Here is a 20,555-nt window from a genome sequence, read left to right as displayed (position 1 = left end):
TTCCTGGCTCTACCACAAGACCATTGTGATGCACAGAGGTAAAAGGCTCCTCAAACACCTTAAATGTATTTTTCCCAAAAGCTGAACGAATCACCTCTGAAGTTTATTAAGTATTCTTCCAGAACAGCTTCCTCCTTGCTCCCATCACGCAGGCTGCAATGGCTGCAAGAACATGCACACCCAGCGTGCGCTGCAGGTACTTGGGCTGTACAGTGTAATTCAAAGTGCTGTAGTGCGTGTTCTTTGCTCAAAGACCAGGCTTCTTGGATGTTTTCTGAATCACGCAACTGTGTAACAAACGGTACTGCTACAAGACAGCTGTGGTACACAGCTCATACCTATCAGCCAAACTCTTACAAGTCTGCGTTGTTATTTCTTGTGGCAAAAATCAAGACTCCAGCTCCATTGTCCTCTTTCCCATGTTCTTATCATCGTTTTAAAAAGGATCTTCTCAATTTTAGCACAAAACCCTTAAAAAAAAAAAAATATCTGAAAACAACTGTTCTGACTGCTCCCAAATACTTCTGGCCACTTCACACTGTAAGATACCGGTTCATGTATGAGTTTGGAACTAACACTGACTGTGCTTCATATTCAGGCACTGGTGTTTTGTTCCAGAAACCTGGATATATCAATTTCACCTTAATATTACAATTTGAAGGTCTTACTTTCTTTGGAACCCATTTTTAAATGTAATTAGACAGTTCCTTAAAATGAAGATTTTCTCAGCTCATTTTAGTACATTACATTTGAGGTAATCATACTCAAGGGTATCGTAGCTTTTAATATTACTAGCAGTCATTCACAGGTTCACAGTTAGAGCATTCAGTGAAGGAAAGTGTTCAATCATATAATGATTGGACAGCACACATGTAGAAGAATGGGAAGCCTAATTGGAGCTGCAGAGACATTCTTAATTTGGTATTCCCTAACTTCTGCATGGCTTTGCAACATTAATGCTTCCTCTAAAATTACGCAGTGGTCTATATGGCTGGTATGTTGTATGATAAATTTTACTTACAAGCATTTTTAAATCTCTCAAGTCCTGCAGAACAACAGCCACTAATTAAAATTCAGCTGCACACGGAAGCAAATTTGCTGAAGTTCACTGAGCGTGTCTCACATAGCTCTGCCCTGTAGACACCACTGTATGCAATTTTTTTTTTTTTTCCAAAAGTGACACAGCTTAGTGGTGTGATGCAACCAGAACCAAAAATACAAGAGAGTAATTATGAAAGAGTTTAGCTTCACAGAGCTGATCGTCAGAGGGGAAGCCTACTGCACGCAAAGACAAGGATACTGTTGCAAGAGAACTGGATCTTTTCTTAAGAAAAGTACAGTAATAATAAAACACAACATTTACAGGATCTTGAACAGGTGCGCAGCTAGAAGAAGCCTTTTGTATCAATCAGAGAGAGAAGAAATGTAAGCTTTAAAAAAAGTGAGTGGAAAAAATACTGGATGCAAAGAGGAACCCAATGGATAAAGAGGCAATAGGCACAAGAACTGAAACACAAGAGGTTCCCTCTGAACATCAGGAAATCTTTCTTGCAGTGAGGGCGACCAAGCACTAGCACAGCTTGCCCAGGCAGGGTATGGAGTCTCCCTCCTTGGAAGTACTCAAGAGCCATCTGAACACAGTCCTGGGCAACTGGCTGTAGGTGACACTTTTTGAGCAGGCTCGACAAGGTGACCTCCAGAGGTCCCTTCCAACCTCAACCATTCTATGATTCTGTGATTAATGTCAATGTTCAGCGGGATCAGATTCTGTACTGACCCCTGGGGTACACCACTAGTTACTGGACTTCAACCAGACTCTGTGCCACTGACCACACAGGCTGTGTGCATTTCACGTCATACCATTTACAGTACACTACTCCCTTTGAGTCTACCTATCCCTTAGCCCAATATACTGCACATGCTGCTTTAAGGGATAACCCCCCACGCACATTCAAAACAAGAGAAATGCCTTGAAATGTATCTAACATACTGAGGGAATGTGATGGGAATAGCAGGAAATGCAGCTGTAAATCTCGTAGGTTGGTTCAAGTGTGTTCCCCTTCTCCAGCAAAACCCACATTGGATCAAAATTCTTGCAGAGGCAGTAAATTACCCGCTCAAGGGGCTACCAAGAGGACGCTTGCTGCCTCTGAAAAAAACCTCATGGCATGGACCAGAATAAAAACATTCTGGAGCCAGCTGCAGTGTAGCAGAAAGTGCATTCTAACTCAGCCTTAGATTGTTCGTGTTCAAATGGCATATGCCTCCCAGTACTACAAGATCTAAAAATTCTAATTACCAGATTCCAAAGGGAAAGAAAAACAACTCTAAGCACTTTTTCTGAATACATAGTCAAGCACCCAGATAACCTCCAAAGCTAAAACAAAGAAAAGTCCCAAAGTATTTCTTACACTCTGCTTTTTAGTTTAAAATATTTGTTTTTCTTTTCCATACAAAAAACATACACCATGATAAAAAAATCTGCATTATCCAATGGTAAGATCTGGAGCTGTTAAGGAACTTCAAGATCTGAGAATGATATACTACGTACATAGCTAGAACAGAGTGGCATTAACAAAAACCACACAACAAACAAACCACACACCTGAAAACCCACCCAGTATACTTAATTTTCTTCTTATTTTGCAGACATTACAAACTGAAGTTTTTGATTAACCAGAACAGAGAGGCTTGATAGAGAACTGAAATTTTACAGTATGTGTCATTGCTATTCTTAGGATATCCGTAGGGGGCAATAAGAGATCAATTAAAAGGAACCAAAGACAATTAAACTGCCATCTTAAATAATTCTAAAGCCAACAACTTGGTTACTTTACAACATCATTCAAATTCCACAAAGGTGTGTAACTGAACCACTTAGGAAATGAACAAAGTACTACAGCTTAGAAGTACCTATTACAAATGAACTAAATATTATCTAAAAAAATCCGAACTTATTTGTTCATATCACAAAGCTTTCTGACATATATAAAAAAGCATTTCAGCTTTAGGTAACAAATTTCTTCATATCCATCTCCCACTCTTCCAAGACAACCGATCAAATCAAACAGCAATACTGTACACATTTATATATCCTCATCCCTTGAAACAGACATGGGATATTGGATTTCATTTTGTTTTAAAGATATTTGCATCAATAGGGCATTTTCCAGTAATGCTGGCATCTTGTCTCTTCTAAGCACATTGCATTTCCTCTTTCTCCATAACTAAGTTTAAATAAAATCATTCACTTAGATTTCAGAAGCACCTTCAGCTACTGCAATTGTTTTGGTTTGATGAACAAATTCATTCTAAATTTTTGTGGCTCCAATTTTTGAGTTCTGCCCTGAACCCACTTGTTTGGTTGTTTAATGTGTGGGTTTTTGTTTGTTTTGTTGGGGGGGGTTAAGATTGGAAGGTATTTTTTAAACTTTATAATTTCCATTTCCAAAACAGATACCAGATGTGGATTTGTTATACAATGGTTGATATTAATAATGTCACATAAGAAGAAAAAAACCTGGACACACTTTTACTTATGCAATTAAAGTTCACATTAGCTGCTTACAAAACTGGATCCCCCACCCCATCTCATGTCAAATACATTTTAAAATGGGTGCTGGCCTCACACCAGTTCAACTGTTTGTCTTAGATATAAAACATTTCATACAATTGCTTCACACTCACAGCATGAAGGGAAATGGTGGAAAGTCCCTGGCTTTAGAATTGGTACGATCAGCTTTTTTATAAACGAGGGACTCTGAAACAAGACCAAGTTTATAAAACACAAATGTTAGGAAGAGTTGGGAGCACAGACATACACAACAGTTTACTTCATTCCTAATCTTAATACAAGTTAAGTATTTCCTAGGGAACCCCCTTTGAAAAGCAGAAAGAAAAGAAACCGCTCTCCACATTTTCACTCTTCCAGTTAAGTCTCCCTTGAAACTCAGAAATGTCCTTGCATGAGAGTATTTTCCCCATACAGCTACTATGGACAGATACTAACATCAATAACAAGATGATTCACAGCTTTTGTTCACATTTCTAACTTTTGTTCCACCTTCCTCAAAGGTCTGCAGCATGCATACTTTATCCACCTTACCTATCAGAGTGGGTTATTTTCAAAGATTTATCCACAAGAGTTCACCACTTCTGCAGAGGTCAAATAAACTGATCCTGCAAGGTATGTAACCACCTGAACTAATGCCTGCGAACTCCATATTTACCTGCTTTCCAAAGTTGTGTTTTTCAGTCTCTCCATATTTAAATTCTGAAAAACAGTTAGCATATATTTGCAAAGAAATAAAGGGTGGAAAGTGTAGAACTCAATAAACATGTATTTCAAAAAAAGCCGTATTTTTAAAAGTGCATTTTCTGTTTTGTAAATATCCCAAGATTCGGGCCAAAGGTTTGCAGAAAACCTCATTTAGTCACAACTGCTTTCAGTGCTTTTAAATACATTAAGAATTCCATTGTTTACACGTAGAATAGTTTCAACATTTCCCTTTTCTGGAAAATTCAAATTCCTTTAGCTTAACTACATTTTTCAAACAAGAGGAAAACAACCACCACAACCCTTAAAGCAGCAAGCTGTTACTGGTGTAACAGAAAGCAGGACTGTAATTTTAAAAAAATCCTTTAAAATCACTACATTTTGAGTCATCAATATCTAACATTTTATAATAAACTCAGAGCATGTTCCCAGATCTAAGAGACTCCTAGTTCAAGAACGAACAAAAACATGTGAAAACAAGAGAACAGTATTTATTACTTTAAGGTACAAATTCTGATGAGATCTATTTGATCATTGAAATGCATGAATGAAAATGATAAAACAGGTACACACAAAAAAGGTTTTTACTGATTTCATACAGTAAAAAAGTAAACGGCATATCTGACATTTCCAATGGGCTGTATTTAGCCAAATCTAAACAAACCCACTTAAGTTAAACAGCTATTACTGAAATATTTTTCTGCAATACCCTAAACAGGATGATCAATACAGACACAAAATTGACAAGCTATACTGTATGTTTTGTTTGTTGCTCACTCAATAACCTAATTATTACTAATCTTACCTATGAGATACTCCACATCCCCCTCACTCTCATCTGACACCCCTGAAAGCTATGCATCAATTTAATAGGAGACAGCAAAAGAACATCACTGTTTCCAATTTGCTGCTCACTTCTAAAGAGCGGAGTTATGCCCTGAAGGATTATTAAAATACAATTAAAGAGGTGAAAGATGAGGACGTGAGAAAAACCTCATTATCATGTTAGCTATTAGAATGTGCTTTTGCAGTAGCATTTTTCCCACCAGTCTGGTTCTAGATTTGACTTCCCAGATGTCACAGATATACCTATTCTATACTGCAATCACCCAGTTTTCTGCTATGCTGATTATTTTGGCCACTGTCTCCAAGGGCTGCCAATACAGGGGAAAAGATGGTCTCTTTACCTGACTTCTGTCCAAAACCTCTTTGTCAGGTGTCAGATACTGCAGAAATTACTGTTTATCAGTTTGAAAGATTACTGTTCCCAGCTACTTGTTACTACTACCCTGAAGTGCTGAAGAAACTGATCTTGCACAGAAGCAGAAGAGTGCCCACAAGTCAGAAACATTAACTTCAAAGGCCATAAGCCCCTCTCTGAACCAACCTGAATGATTCAGCAACGGTGCGGATGAAGAATCATCAGTTGAGTCATTTGCCTGTTTACACTAGGGAAAGAGAGCAGCAGCTGACAACAGAGGAGCCATAAAATTTTAAGGATTCACAGCTGATTCTCACATGAAAAATATCCAACCACAGATGAAATGTAGACAAATTTATTTTTTCCTTTCTCTTCCCATTCTGCTGAGTCTCTCCAGAGAAAATGCCAAGACCATAGCCTTCTGCCATTTTCTACAGAGCTTCCCCTTTCATCACTTATGACTTAAAAAAAACCACAAAAAAACACAAGCCAAAACCAAACAATACCCCCCAAAACAAACCAGCAAAACACCCTGCTTCTCACCCCTACTGAATTTATCAGATTTATCCTTGCTGTTTAGATTTCTTTCTGAACCTCACCCCTCTAGTTCCTGTCATTTACAAGACATGATCAAATTCTTCAAAGGATCAAAAGATCCACTGTGTTCTCCCAGTCTCATCTCATTTAGCCTATCTCCACTCTCACTAAGGCTGCTTTCTCCCTTCAATTTTATCTTTAGGTATCACAGCAGTAAAGTACCCTCTATTATTCCACTGCCTTTGATTTCTAAAATCAATGAATGATCTTTCCTCTCCACCAGCTTTGAAAGACAGGGATCGGTGTACATAGATTATACCACAAAACATTTTTTTTGCTTCAAGCGCAAGAAGAAGGGGGGTGGGGGTGGCAAGAGCAGAATAATGCAGGGTGGGTAAGCAGAAGACTGCTTGCTACTTGTCCTCAGCAATACTCTTGACATAAAAAGGTTAAAAAAAAAAAAAAAAAGTTGGCCCTCCTCTAAGTGGGAGGTCACTATTTAGAAAGGCATTCTAGAATTAAATAAGGTCAGGAGGCTTAAAGAGTCCTGAGGAAACACCACTATAGGCATCCCAGCCAGCAATCTCTAGGAACCAGTGGACATCACAGACATAATTTGCATGGAGGCAGGAGGGAGCAAAGGAAAACAAAATACAACCATAGGTATGTTTTATCCGTGCCTTTATCGTAACAGCCACTTTCATCCTATCTCTTTCCATCTTCCCATGTTAAACACAGAAAGAGTGACAAACTTCCTGCTTTAACACTGATTATGAAAGTGTCAAAGCACTAGGCAAGAAAACTCATCGCTTTCCAGCCAGCAGAAGTGACACCCTGCAAACAATGTCACCAAAAAAATTCAAGAGCCTAAAACTAGACAAAAACTAGGTCGGAAACTGTCATTTCAGCTTCACTAGCATACAGAAAATGAAAGGAAGGCAAAAATCATGCTAACCAAAATCCTGACCCAACTCATAGTAATGAAGTCTTACTTTACTGAATAGTTGTATGCTTAGGTTACAACAGCACCATCCTCCCCAGAAAGCATACAAGATGAGTACAGAAATAAAATGAGTCTCCCATTTCTCAGCTGTCCTAGATACATCCTATACGTCCTAATTTCCAGATGAATTTAAACACACTGCTTGTAAAATAACACCACCATTCACGTCCAACACCCAAAAGTAAACTCAATGCTAAGTGCATCCATCTCACATTATACAGGCTGCAGTTCAAACAACTTAGTGGGCAAGACCATTCTACTTCAGCCCACCACTCAACATCAGTCTAAACCTGCTTCCTCCTTCCTCACTGCTGCAATTCCAGACATTGTTTCATGACCCACAAAACTGAAGACAGGATTGATCTAGCAAGGTAAAAATGAGGACAGGTAGCACATCTCTATCTACATTAACTGACCTCAGTATTTTAACAGACTGGATCTCTGGGCTATTCAGGAATCACGCAGTTTCCAGTATATCTATTACAACATTTGTGGATTCCCCCATTTCTAAAAAAAAACGTTCAACAGGCATCCTGTATGGGTTAGTCTTTGCAATTTGTATTTAAGCAAGATTTTTCTGCTCCTGTTAAACTACATGTACTATTAAGGAATCACCACAGTCTAGAAAGTTAAGTAGGGGAAGAAGCAGAAGAAATCAATCTAGATATAACAAATATTTTTAGCATTAAGAGAAGCAATAGCCAGAATACCTACTTTGCAAAAGATCTATTACTACAGGACAGGCTACAAACTCCATACAACAGTATCAAACTGACTGGCCACACATCACATCTGTATTAATTTTGGGCAGGATTTTCAAAGGGCTGCAATGCCTTCTTCTGATCAGGGATCCTCTCTTCTTTGTGCTGCAGCAAAGGGAAATATATATTTTCTCCTACAGTGTCAGGAGTGATGTCCTCAGCACATGAAAGTGATGTCTGCACCACATGAAAATTCTGAGCCCAATGACAGTTCACTTCATGTCTGTATGGCAACATAATCCTGCCAGATGATCAGAAACACTACCTGGCATATTGCATTCATTATGCTTTAAAATTCACATGACTGTCTCCTCCAGCTGTGCATGCAATTGTTATATTCTCCTCCATAGAGGAGAAAGACCATATTTCATTTATCAGCCAGCAAAATGACATCACAACAGTTGAATTATTATCAGCTTCTGGTACAGGACATTCTTTTAAGATGGTCAGTTCTTCCTCATCAGATAGCATACACAAAATTTGTCTGTCATAATCCAGGACAGAACTGGCACACCCAAAACTCAGTTTTGTTTAACTCATACCATTTCAATTCAAACTCCCCTCAAACGATGGAGAAGCTCTCCAGGCACACGACAGGCAAGTAGCCAAGGGCTACATTTCCCGCATGTTACTACTGAGAAGATTGTAAGGTCCACCCAGTAAGGTTGAATGCTAATGACTTAACCTTCCTAGACATACTATCGCTAAAATCCATAAGCTTAGCAAATTAACTACTGCAGCTGAGACAGGCAAACCATCATCCATCCGCTTGTTTACTGTGGCTTCTAGGCTACAGCTCACATAGAGAAACAAATAAATTACTATTTATTTCAACCACCCTAACTTCAATGGAAAGAAGTTATCCCATATAAAGGGATTTAATATCATAAAATACTTTATTAGAAGGAAACATCAGGCTAAACCAACAGCAAAGGGGATAAAGTTAAGTTTTACTTTCAACTTGCCAAATACCGCAGATGAGAAACTACATATAAAAGAGTCCTATATAAACCTCTCCAGTTATGTGCCTGCATGGAGTCTGGTCTTCAGACTTAAGTTGTGTATTTGTAACTCAGATCCTGCAAAGCAGCCATTTTCATTCCTTTTCAGTCCAAAGAACACCAACCGAGCTCTTATCAGCCTCAATATTAAAAAAAGAAAAAGAATCACAAACTTTTCCAAAATCAGACCTGACCAAAATGAGTAAAGTCTTAAGAATTTCAGTGGAGTGCATTGGTAAGCTAAGGCAGCTCTAAAAACAGTACTCTAGGCAATATTAAAAAAAAAAAGTTACTTCAAAGTGCTCTAACACCACAGGTCTTTCCTGGCCATATTAAACTAGCATGTGGTCCAACAAACATGATAATTTCCATATTTGTTGCTTTTGTCTGCAAAGCTACACATAGCAAACCAGCAAATCAAAACATGAACAAAGGAAAAATAACATTAGGCAGGTCCAGATCTGAAGAAACTTTGCTGCACCTCAAAATGAGACCATTCTACCACCATACTACCTATAAATATGCAGCACAACTGTCTTCAGTCACATTTTTTAAAAAGGGATGTTTTTGTATACCTAAAACATCACCTGCTGCATCTACCCTAACTAGTCTGACTGTGATACTGCTTCATATATGGGGGAAAAAAAAGAAAATCACTGCATTCCTAAGACTTTAACAGACTAACTGATGATCCTTTCAGAAAATTTCCTCCAAATGCTAAATGAAAACATCATTTGATACCGAACCAAAGCAGGCATTAGTGAAACCTGGCAGGGTTTGAATAGCAGATGCATATAACTCAAGGGAAATATTGTAGGACTTAACATGAAAATATATGCTTAGTGTACAGAACTGAAGGCTTCTCCCACCATTTCTTTCACCCACTGAAAAGCAAATTCCTAGCAAGCATGGATGATTTTCCTCACAGAATTACTCTATGCAACAACAGGAAAGGGGATCATTGAAAATACTGCTGAATTTACAGCATGCTGATATATACTTGCACTGTACATTGTCTGCCAAAGTCATCGCCCCACAGCTTGCTTCCTTTCAGAGTCTTCAGCCCTGTCTCTGATTGCAGGTAATTCAGCAGGGCAGACCACCGCAGACGCTAAGAAGATACCTCAGAAGAGGGGAAAAAAAATTTGAGATAGTTGACAGTCACTCTACTCAGGAATCTGACCTTTGAAAACAACACTGAAATGAATCCACAGGTGGAGGAAGCAGTAATACAGTTCCCTCAGTTTCTGGTACATCAATACACTGGTACATCACCGTTTCTCTTTACCTGCCAGCTGTTTAACTGTCACTCCTGTACTGAATCCAAAGCCAGGTCTGCTCCTGGACACTTCTACTGGCACATTAAGGAAACTACCAGCAAAGCTGTCAACAGCATTGTCAAGTACCATCATCACCATCCAAGCGCAGCAACGGCAAGGCAGCAGCCGTGTCGGTGTAACCGCATGCTGCAGCCCCCAGGCAGGACTGTGCCAGCCACAGTAACCACGCTGCTCTGGCCCAGGGCTACCCTGAGCACGGCTCCGCTGTGCAGGAGGTGAGGACGCGCCACCCTGTAGCTTAACTGTCCCTGACCAACGATGGCAACACAAGATCCCCTCGATAAATCTAGCAACAGACAAAACAAAGCTGTCCAAGTCAGTATTATGTCCAGAACACTAAAAAGGTGGGGGTTTCATTATCACAGTTACTTTCCAAGTTTCCAATGAATCCAGTATGTCCGAGATTATTTTTTATTAAAGAAAGGTCACACTAATTTAGACAGCTGTATTTCCTTGAATGACGGTAAGATCGTGCTGATAAAACTCAAAGCTTTTTTTCTACTTCAGTTTCTTGTCGTATCTAGTTCCACGTCTCTTGTATTCTTCATCCATCTTACCAAGTTTCAGGATTTTATTGTCTGCTTTTTCATGCAACTTTCCTCCCTTTCAAAAAGCAAAAATGGTCTCTCTCCTACTTCACTAGTAATTTTCTCCTATCACTACAGGTCTCTATTTTAGACATCTATGTCCAATACAGGTGCATGTTCTTGTCTTAATTCCACCACTCCCCGTCATGTCAGCTAGCCCTAGAAATTCTGGGACAGTATGTTTTCTACAATCCCTAAACATAAAATATCTGACCTTGAAACGGCTGGGAATCACAGCAACTCACTTTTGCCAGAAATCAAATGCAGAGCTCCATCCAAACTCTGTATACAAAGGACACATTATATACCTCCTGCTTCACAGGCCTAAAAATGAACATTTCTGTTATGAAGTAAGCATTTCTGAGGTTTTAATGCAACTTTTGAAAGATATTAATCTGGTTTCAAATTGACGTTGATACTTTCTTCATTAGGGTATCTATCTTCTTGCTTCAGTTGCTAGAGGTAGAGTGGTGCATCTGCAACAACAGCCTGAAATACCCATGATGTCAAAAAGTAATCACACTCATTAAGAGTTTGAGTAAAGTAACAGAATGGCTGAGGTTGAAAGGGACCTCTGGAGGTCAGCTGGTGCAGCTCCCCTGCTCAAGTAGGGCAAGTCATACAAAAAAAATCTTGGAAACCTGTATTAAAAATGCAATGCAGACAGTTATTTCCTTCAGAGAATGCAACTGCCTAAATGGATCTGTTAACAAATACATCCAAAAAGAAAAGAAAAAAACAACCAAAAAAGGGAGCAAGATACAACTCCTAAGTGACCCTAAACCACAGAAGTAAGCAGGAACACAAAGCTCAAACATACCAGGACTTTTATCTTTGTCCGGGATACATTAGCACAATTACACACACACCAAAAAAACCCCACCGAACTCAGAAGGGTATAGAGCAGCAATCTAAGTGGATTAAATAAATTAGCAAACTTAGGAATTTAACATTAACGTTCTTGAGGCTGCCTAGAGACTAGACATTTAAGTTACATAACCTAGAATGTACATGAATCAGAATGTGTCTTAGGCATCTGTACATACTGCCTGTTCTTCCTCTGAGCATCTCAAAACATACCTCAGCTCATAACAGCCTGCAGGGAGGACAGCAGTCTTATTTCCATTTCACTTAAGAGGAGCAAAACCCAGTTTGCTCCAGGTCAGAACAGGCGAGTCTTTACAGCTTTATATGTGCCAGCTCTGAGGAGTTTTATGTGTGTTCACTGATCTGCACTGCAGAGTCAGATAAGCAACAGAGATGACACAGGAAAAAAAGCAGGATCTCATGGCAGGTACAGAAGGAAAGAAAACCACTCCTGTGAACCACAACAAATGGTTAGATTGGATCAACTGTCTGCTGAAATCTCACCCGTAGGAATGTGGAAAAGCAGAAATATTACTCTTCCCTATTTCCCATCTCAGATCCTGGGATGCTATCTTTGTCTGACTCTTGTGAAATGTAAACCTGCTTTTAATTACTTGACTATGGTATTTTATGGACAAGACTCAGGCATTCTTCTACCATGTAAACTACAAGGAAACACTCAATATCCATATTCTTCCAATTGCTTTTTCCTTTAAGCACTTTTCATTTTAATGTACAATACGGTAGCATCAAGAAACCCTGTCACAGCATTAAAATAAGCTCTAAAAGTTTATGTCGGGCAGTAACTACCACAACGGGCTTACAAACAAGCCCCCCAATCCCCCAGCATGTGTGTGCTCGCTTTACACAAATAGACCACGGAAATCAATGAGATTACTCAAGTGAACTAGACACATGCATTAGGTATCATTCCTCATCAGCTGCAAGGCCACTACAGAGCTCAAACTAGGGACAAGAACATACATGGAAGATCCCAGAGTTTGCTCTTGAAGAAAAAGTAAAGGCTTGTCTATACAAGGGGAAGAGTGCTTCACATTCACACCCTGCTTCATTCTGTAATAACTCCCCAATGGAGACAAGATCTTACATGCTCTTACCAAAAATACGAAATACCTGGCAAGCCCATATTTATTAAAATTTTACAGTTGTCCTATTGCTTTCAGTAATTAAACAGCCAAGCACCATTAAAGCCACTAATTCAGATACCAGAAAGCATTCCCTCCACAGGCAAGCGTCCAAAAAAGCCAACCAATCAACCAAATAAATTAAAACCTCACAACCAGAATTTAGCTAGTAGTGGAATACAAACTTGTACCCTTCAAAAAAATTAATTATTCATTAAAATCTCAGGTCTGTGTAAATCTTTACAAGTTTGCCAAGACAGTATATACTGCCCCACCTTAACCTGTTAATGGGATGCTTGCAAGTTCAATGTAAATCAAATGAGCCGAGTTCACTGATTTATGAAGAGATAGACGTAACACCAACAAGAACTCACTTAGCTCAAAAACATGCTAACAAAAGAAAAACTGCAAAGAAACCAAATTCAATTTTTCTCCTGGGGAAAACTTAGAACTGAAGAATGGAACCTCAGGCAAGGCTCACTAAGAAGAGCATTTGTTTTTCCTATTAGCAGACATGATGAAAATAGGAAGAAAAGAATCTTGCTTCTACCAGACTGAGTGACAGAATCAGATTTCTCAAGCTGCCAGTTATGCAAATTTTTGGAACACTTTACTAATAAAATGAGCTCTCTCAAGAAGCTCATTTCCCTAGTGTGATCCAAGACACAACTCTGGTGGTACACACTGCTGCAGAGGATGCAAAAGCCTTGGAGGAATCCTCTTCACAGGCATGGGATGGTGAGGGGAGAAAAAGAAAAAAGTCCTTTGTAAGAAACCATTCAGTATATTCCTCTGGTGTAGACTTTTACAAAGCTTTGAACTCTAGCATGGCAGTTTTGTCCTTCTTTCCATAGCGTCTTTTAAAGACAAAGCACAGCATTTTTGATCGGGGGGGGGGTGGGCGGTGGGGAAACACCAACCCCAAAAAAAACCCCACCAATAATTAGATTTTTATTTTCCACAAACTTTCAAAATATGCCTAGTACCTCTGAAGGAGTGCAAAACTTCATAAAAAGCGTTCCCATCACTCATTGATTGACTTACTGCAAACTTACAGAAAATACATGCAGTAACATACCACAATGGAACAAAAAATAGCTTACGGAACAAAAAAAACTCTATACACACCAGCTCTGTATTCTCATAGTTTTAAATATACACATGAATTCTGAAACTGTACACTAGTTTGGTGTGCCATGCTATAAGGCACAATGTTCCTACAATCCATTCTACCTCTACCAAGTGTGACTTATCGGAGAATAAAGGAAAGTGTTCCCCTGATGTCTTTTCATTGTCTCTTGAAGTTTTCAAAGTAATTCTTGCATACAAACAAAGATTCTGTATCAGTAGTTGGGAAGTGCTGAAAATTTTATTTTGTCATAGCAAAACCATGTTTAAGTTTCCTGACAGTAATATCTCTCCCTTTTTTCTTCAAATTTCCAGTTTCTGGCAAATATTGTACAAAAATCCGAGAACTCAGTCCTTACTAACACAAAAAAATCCCTTTCTGACCTTGGTAGGAATTTAACCCAGTGTAAACAGACAGACCTTGAAGTATATTAACCGTATAATCAACTCAACTCAAAGGTGTTTCTGGTGTAAAACACAGAAACAGCCTCCCTCCAAAATTCATATAAAGAATATTTTGTGGTTTATCATTCTTGTTCAAAACCAGTAACATCAGAAAAAAAAAAAAAAAAAGGGCAAAAAAACCAAGCCTGAACTAAAAACAACCCACACATTAAACTCTCCAGCAACTTCCATCTCATTCAAGTTTCAAAAATCAAAGGTCAAATTTTGCTTCCATTTATTCCTACTTGTACATTGTTCAAATCCTAACTTGTTAAATATGGTGAGAAATACAGATTCTAAGGAAAGGACATGGGTTAAGAAAGAAATGGATTAGTTTCACTGTAAATGACTGAAAGAAAAGCACAATCATCTTCACACTACTCAAATTCTAATGTTTTTCTAGGTGAAATAAAGCTGAAGCAGTTTAATCTGGAATCTGTCTTTCCATCTGGAGTCTGTCTTTTCAGCAATTAAACACCTTAGCTATTTTAAGTGCAATAGCTCTGAATTTTACTTAAACTTACTGGCTTTTAACAAGTCATAGATATTTAATAATTAATTCTAAGCACATGGCAGCAAAGTTCCACCAGAACCTAATAAAGCATTTAAAGATGCAAAACTGTTCTAAACAGAGCTCCCCACAGTCTAACTCCAGCCATATAGCTGCAGAGTTCACTTTTACACACAAACATACACATCAAAAACTTTCTTTCAGGGCGTTTCCTGTGTTGCTAACAAGTTCCAGCTTCTCTCCTGCTGCATCTAAATTTAACCAGGACTAAGACTGAGTCTTAAAAAAAAAAAAAAAAAAAAAAAAGCCAAAACAACAAACCAAAAACCAAACAAAAAACCCAACCCACACTAAGCAACTTCAATGCAATGCAGCAAACATTTTACAGGCACCTTTGTTTTTCAAGCTGTTAATTACCAAATATATGAAACATGCAGCAAACAAGTAGCAGCCCCTCACTTCTTCACCCTACACGTTTTTGAAATTGCACTTTTCATGCCGCTAGATACAGATAACACAAGCACTAGTAACAGTTGCTAATTCAATAAACGTATGTAAAAGTGAGCAACCCTTACAGAGGAAGTCAGAAGTTCAACCAGAAGCCAAGGCTCCCCAACATGGCCAAGCGTGCTTCGCCATCTGAACTAGAAGACTAACCACAGCAGTAGCTTGGATTAAGCCAAGAAGACTCCTTATGAAGTCTTCAGACATTGTTACAAACATGCTAATTCTTGAACTAACCAACACATTTGGCTGAGCAAGATAGGGGGAATATGCCGGTAGAAGGGAAAGGGTAAGAAGCAACTTGACCTGAAGGCAGTTCAATGTTCAGGCTACTAGGAACTTTCATGTTCACACACCACTGCTATCCCAAGGTGCATTTATCAGTGTGGCTCCTTCTTGAGACCACACACGCAGGTGCTCCTACACCATCAGTACAACTATTTCACTTGCCACACCACGCACTACATGGCATACATTCACCTTGCATGCTTTTCTTCGGTAGGATAAATCTCACTATGCTGGAATACAATGCATCTTTAAAAAAAAAAAAAAAAAAAGTCTTAAATCTGAATAATACTTGGATGGCTAATAGAAGGGGAAATTCTCCTGCGGACCGAAATGAGACTGCAGATGAAGCTATGGAGTTTTTTCTCTTTTAACACCAGTCTGTATTTTAGAAATCTAAAACATGGAAATCTGCATTTACTGAGAATTCACAAGTTCTAATTTGAAAGCAACTGTGTGAATTTAAGGCAGCTAATAAAAAAAAAATGCACAGATTCACAATACTTATCTGTACCTTTGTACCTTCCGTGGTTACAATATTTAAGATCACTAGAACTCTAAGCTGCATCTAGTTTTCTAATTTCATACACATCTAGATACAGCTGAACGCTACCAGGCATGTGCAAGGCACATGAGGAAGCACTAGAGGACTTCAAGATCAGCCCCATTTCCAAAATTATTTTGGTCATCTGGATTGCAGAAGTACCTGAGAAGTACTTCACAAAGCAGTGCTTCACCAAGTAACTCACCATGCAAACACTAGAGCTGTTGACACACAGTATTTGCAGAAAAAGGTCAAATGTGCAGTAATTGATGAGCATTGCCACCAACTTCAACAGAACACCAAGATCCCAAAAGCTGCTCTTGATTTGACCTCAAAGACATTTACATTTCTGCTAGTGGCTATGCAAAGAACTCATTTACTGCTATCACTGAACTAACCCCTGTTTAAGACCCTGTGAGATTCTCAAGCTGAAAGCGTTATATAGTCTATGAAAAGCAGCAAACTGTTCTCTGAACACTTAAGAACTGACATCCTACACGAGGAGACACTTCAAACCCTGGCAAGCTGGCTGATCCACAAAGCACTTCATCCAACAAGCTAGTGGAACTTCTGTTTTCAAATTGGCACCCTCATCAGAAATTATTATTCCAGATCAAGAACAGAAAAGAAAATAAGTGAAATACTGAACTGGAGATGGCACTACCTCAGGAAATAACTACTCCCAGACACACAATGGAGAAATCACTCTAATAGAGCCTTTTGGTTACCTGTCCTTCTGCTTCCAGACTCCTACGAATGTTACTCAGGCACAGGAGCCTCTCCTCACGTTATACAGAGAAGCCAAGCACTGAATTTAAGATACTGCTGAGTTTAACAATCCAGTACCAACGTGCCTTTACAGATTAAGCCTAAAGCTTAATAGGCCTCCTCTCACCGAGTGGAGGGGAGGAAACAAAACCAGAATTCCTGAAATATGGCAAGAGAAACAGGACTTTAGAAAGTTAAAGTAATTACATTGACATAAACTACAATGCGTGTATTTCAAGATGCAGGAGTGACAAGAACGGATGCAACAGAAGTCTATGCAGTGATGTATCGCCTATACAGCACAGAAACCTGAAATAACTACAAAGCAAACCCTGTAGGATTAGTCTCTCTATGAAGTTGAAAGACAGGGGGTGGGAAGCAACAGGACATTTTAGCTATGATAAGGAAATCAAAGGCATGCTACTTTGCTGCAGCACAAAACTGAATGGCAGAAAATCTGTGTTCTGGTTCAGACTTTCCGTACTTAAAATTGTCTCCATCCTAAGTAAGCAGGAAAGGTACACTGCACTAGACTCTTAAAGGTATACGGTGAAGCTACATACAGAATAGAGAGCATCCCATGATCACTACAGTGTATTTTCTACTTGGGTAAATAATCTAATGGAGTGAGAATGCTGAAATACCTTTACACATTTCCTAAATACAATGAACACTGAAGGATTTAATCACTCATACTAAACAACTAAGGTTGTAAGAGGTAGTAAGAGATATCATTGGAAGCAGACCCATCAATATTGGGCCGCACAATAGATAGTTTGTATTAATAAGCAACTGATCCTTTTATTTACTTCCCTTCAGGACAAGATCAGAGAGTTTAAGGCTCCACCAAAATAAAGGTTTTTTCTTTCTTTTTTTTTTTTTTTTTTTTAAAAAAAAGACACTTTTCAGACTAGGGTTAGATACAAAACTAAATGCAGTAAGGATCATGGACTGTTTCAGTGCTTGCTTCGGGGTGTTGTTTCAGTTTAGTGTTATAATGCCTTACTTATTATTCAGAAGTCAGTTTTCTAACAGTGGTGCCTCCTATATACAAACATAGTTTTAAAAAAATAAGGCCTTATACATTTGTTAGACTATATGCTTTTTTCTTTTTCCACTGCCACCACTTAGTAATAAACAAATTCTCCAACCTCCATGTTAAGTCTTGGGAGCTGAAAGCAACCAAAAGACATGAAACTAGCTGGTTTTCTCAGACCTTACCCAGACACAAAACCCAAACCAGACCTTTCTCTGTTCTTCTCAAAAACATGAAGACCTAGCTCCCGGTAGAGTTTGAAATGCCAATTTTTAGTCAAAACAGCATCTCTACAGAAAAATCTTGATTTTAAAACCAGTAATATAAATTTCAACTTACAGATGTTTATGGGTATCATCACAAATAACCAACAGATCAGGCTAATGTTCTTACACACACAAGAGTCTGAAGGCTTGCTGATTAATCTTTCATCTTCAAAGAAAGGTTCAGCTAAAGAAAAACAGAACACCTCTGCTAAGGCTGCTTAGCTGTCTTCAAAAGTATATACTCGGAAGTTGCTATGGGATCAACTTCAGGACTGTGGTTAGACCCACGAAATGTCTTTTTCCTACAGACTGTTATGGGAAGCTGAGCAACTTTGGCCATGAACCAAATATGTTTTGGCTCTAAAGCAGACATAATTCAGCAGCATTGGGCATTCCAATGGTTAGCTAAGCCGAGAAAGCAAGACAACCAGCACTTTAGAGCATCCATGTCAATGAAGCTCTAAATACACCTAGCAACAGCAAAAATAAATTGGATTTGTGCTTACGTTGCTTACTAGTGTTATTTAATAACACAATACTGTTCTTCCAGCACTTAACCATCAGATCAGAACAAATGGGAAAGATTCATTTTTGCCAGCTGCATGTCACACTACAGCAGAAGGAAATTCTGTAGGATCCAAGGTATCACATTTATTTCCCTTGTTCCCTAATATTTTTAATTTTATAAGCATCGGACCATTTGTAAGCAAAAGCTAAAAAAAATAGGAGCTAACATAGGACTTCCACGTGTAACTGTATAATCCTGCAAAACTCTGAAGTAGCCTGGATGAATAAAACATTTAACATACTCTAAAGCAGCACACCACTTGCAAACTGTTTGACCACGGAAGCCCAAAGCAAACCTCTCACATCCCCAGCTGTTAGTCTTCCAAATGGTAATGCAGCGTTTGCTTCATCAGACAGCACAGCCTCTGAAGTAGAGCAGACCGAGTGCCACTTTCACATGGCCACAGAGAGGGGGAATGAGGTGGGTACAAAGCAGAGAACAGGGGTGAGGGGACCCACACAGTATCACACCGATGCTGATCTAAACCCCCCTTTTACCCCCAGAGGCTCATCCTCACAGGAAGGCATCTCCAGTTACATTCTGTTTTTAAAAACATATAGAACCCAGTTTGCTCTCTGTCCAGTAAATATGCATTATGGGGCTAGGGCAAACAGATAGTTGAAGTAACACTGCTAAGAAATCATGTTATGAACTACACAGTTACGACAGATTATTAGTAACTCGCGTATTAAGAGACAAATCAAGTAATCGTTTTATTCTTTGAGATCGCAGCAGGCACCACCGAATTGCACGGGCAGGACCTTCTCTTTTAGTCGTCAAAACAAGGTCATTGCCAATAGATACGCACGTGCCCCCACACCACCGCTTCCAGCCGGGAAATGCAAACAGCGAACTGCATCAGCATCCATCCAACACCCCCCGCCCCCAGCCCTGCCCGGCACGCGGCGGGGGCACCGGCCGGCGGAACGCACCGCTCCCGCAGCCCCGGTGCCGCACCACACGTGGCACAACCGCGGCGCCCCTTCTTAGCAAGGTCTTCTTCGCGCATTACTAGCAAAAAGAAGTAACCACAAAGAAATCAAGTTTTCCTGAAAGCGAGATTCCCCCGCCCAGCACCACTACCAATCGAAGAACGAACGCTGCGCCAGTCACAGAAACGGGAAAGTATGCGCAGGGGAGGCGGAAATCACGGCCCCAGGCCTCGCCCCTGCCGGCACCTCCCCCAGCCCGCCCCGGGGCCCCCCCCCAGCCCCGGGCGCCCCCCGCCGGCCCCAGCCCCGGCCCGGGAGCGGCCCCGCCTCGGCCCCGCCACCCCGCCGGCCGCCTCGGCCCGCGCCCCGTGTCTGCCGGGCGCGGCCGCCGCAGCCCGACATGCCCGTAACACGCTCCTCGGCCAGAAAGTTTCACTCGCGCCCCCGCTCCCGCCGAGCCCCCGCGCAGCCCTCCGGACCGGCCGGCCGCGGGGCGCGCACCGGCGGAGCGCGGGCAGGGAGGGAGGGCTTACCTCCGCCCGCGGGGCCCTGCCCCTCGCCCAGGGGCTCCTGCGGCGCGGCCCAGACAGGGCTCCTCCGCCGCCAGGCAGGCGCGTCGGCGGGATGAGCTCACTGGGAGCGGGCGGCAGCAGTCCCCGCCCTGCGCACCCCCACGGCCACCCCTCCGCAGGACCGGCTCGGCGGGGCGGGGCGGGGCGGAGCGGGGCCGCTCCCGCGGCTGCCTCAGCGGGGCACCGTGCCCGCGCTCCGAGCCCCGGTCTCGCGGCGGAGCTGGGCGGCGGCGAGGGGAGCGACGGCGGCCGGACGGAGCCTGCCCCCCGCGGCCTGGT

The 20,555-nt window shown here is 40.7% G+C and overlaps 1 protein-coding gene across 5 annotated transcripts in view; it reads right to left on the bottom strand.

The window, feature by feature from the left end:
• Positions 1-20,374, bottom strand: part of TANC1 (tetratricopeptide repeat, ankyrin repeat and coiled-coil containing 1) — a 95,366-nt gene extending 74,992 nt beyond the window's left edge. For 3 of the 5 annotated variants that reach the window (XM_080398667.1, XM_080398669.1, XM_080398668.1), the window contains exon 1: positions 20,238-20,374. The gene's annotated coding sequence lies outside the window, so the exon portion shown is untranslated. The remainder of the gene's footprint in view (positions 1-20,237) is intronic. The other 2 variants (XM_080398671.1, XM_080398670.1) reach the window with 2 other exon arrangements.
• Between the last annotated feature and the right edge of the window lie 181 nt (positions 20,375-20,555).

This window comes from Falco punctatus (genome assembly GCF_963210335.1).
Source record: "Falco punctatus genome assembly, chromosome: 8".
Lineage (NCBI taxonomy): Eukaryota > Metazoa > Chordata > Aves > Falconiformes > Falconidae > Falco > Falco punctatus.
This window is presented reverse-complemented; position numbering and strand designations above follow the sequence as displayed.